Here is a 1,502-nt window from a genome sequence, read left to right as displayed (position 1 = left end):
GAATGTTGAAGAATGTTGAAATAAACGTGTTGAATGTTGAAATAAACTTGTTGAATGTTGAAATAAACGTTTTGAATGTTGAAATAAACGTGATGAATGTTGAAATAAACGTGATTAATGTTGAAATAAACGTGTTGAATGTTGAAATAAACGTGTTGAATGTTGAAGAATGTTGAAATAAACGTGTTGAATGTTGAAATAAACGTGTTGAATGTTGAAATAAACGTGTTGAATGTTGAAGAATGTTGAAATAAACGTGCTGAATGTTGAAGAATGTTGAAATAAACATGTTGAATGTTGAAATAAACATGGTGAATGTGTGCCTCTCCTTGTTGTCAGATCTTGTGTTCGTGTCTCAAACTGAATTAAACATGGCTCCATTCATGAGAGCTGCTAGAAAATGGTCCTCAAATGCATCATGAGCTGCCAGATTCTTCTCACTGACACATCAGCAGCTCATTTGAGCGTGTGTGAGAAACAGGTAGACATTTTGTCTCATGGTGAATGAAAACCAGTTTAGGATGAAACCCTCCTGCAGGGACTCTGCTGCTCCCAGCAGTAAAAGCCAGGATTAATCCAGGATTAATTCAGGATTCATAATCTGGATGAAAGCGGTTTCCTCTGCAGTCAAGATCTTCCTCCATTGTCTTCTTTTCAAGAGAGAAAAACTGAGCAACAAAACAAACATGTGCAGCACAAATGAACTGGAAACAAACTGGTCACAGATTAGAGACGGGGACGTCATAAAGGAATTATCTCAAACTGATTGAATTCTTATAAAATGACAGAGTTGTGTCGATCCTGTATCAGAGTCAGGCTGCTATCTGCTGTAGGATTTGAACTGAACCGTGTACAGAGATTACAAACGTTTCAGTGAAGTTCTGGACAAATGAAGCTCTTGCTGGAATCTGCACCTTAAGGATTGTGAGCCGGTGTTGTGAGCACAGAACCAGCCAGGCCTCACTGGTTCATTTAAAAAACTTCACGTAAAGACTGGACTCCTTTCAACAAACAAGAGCAGAGATCTATGAAGGTCAGTCAGTGTCAAGAAGATCCAAGCAGTGGAAGACGTGTTCATGTTCTACCAAGAAAAGTAAAAAATATATATTTTTAAAAAGTTATAATGATGATTGATTATTTTGGACAGATGGTCCTTTTGCACGTGTTAAAAGCTTCTGAGATTCCAACAGGAGGTTGGCTTGAAACACAGCAATGAAGCCTACTGATGGGACAGATGTGGTTGGCAGGCCACAGACTGATGAAGTCCTCTGGATGGAAGACGAAAATGTTTCTCCCTTAAAGAAACTGGTACAGATGGCATGATTTAGCTCAAATCCTTTCGTTCCCAGTCTTCCCCCGTCTCCACGGGTGTCCCCCAAGGCTCTGTCCTCGGACCCCTCCTCTTCATCATTTACCTCCTTCCTCTAGGTCACATCTTCCGTAAATTTGGTGTCCATTTTCACTGTTATGCTGATGACACACAGCTCTACCTATCAACAAAA

General features: G+C 39.8%; 1 protein-coding gene across 1 annotated transcript in view; it reads right to left on the bottom strand.

The window, feature by feature from the left end:
• Positions 1-1,502, bottom strand: part of LOC119429043 (NLR family CARD domain-containing protein 3-like) — a 15,414-nt gene that overhangs the window by 1,004 nt on the left and 12,908 nt on the right. The window lies entirely within an intron of this gene.

Source organism: Nematolebias whitei, chromosome 23, assembly GCF_014905685.2.
Source record: "Nematolebias whitei isolate Nwh7 chromosome 23, NemWhi1, whole genome shotgun sequence".
Classification (NCBI taxonomy): Eukaryota; Metazoa; Chordata; class Actinopteri; order Cyprinodontiformes; family Rivulidae; genus Nematolebias; species Nematolebias whitei.
This window is presented reverse-complemented; position numbering and strand designations above follow the sequence as displayed.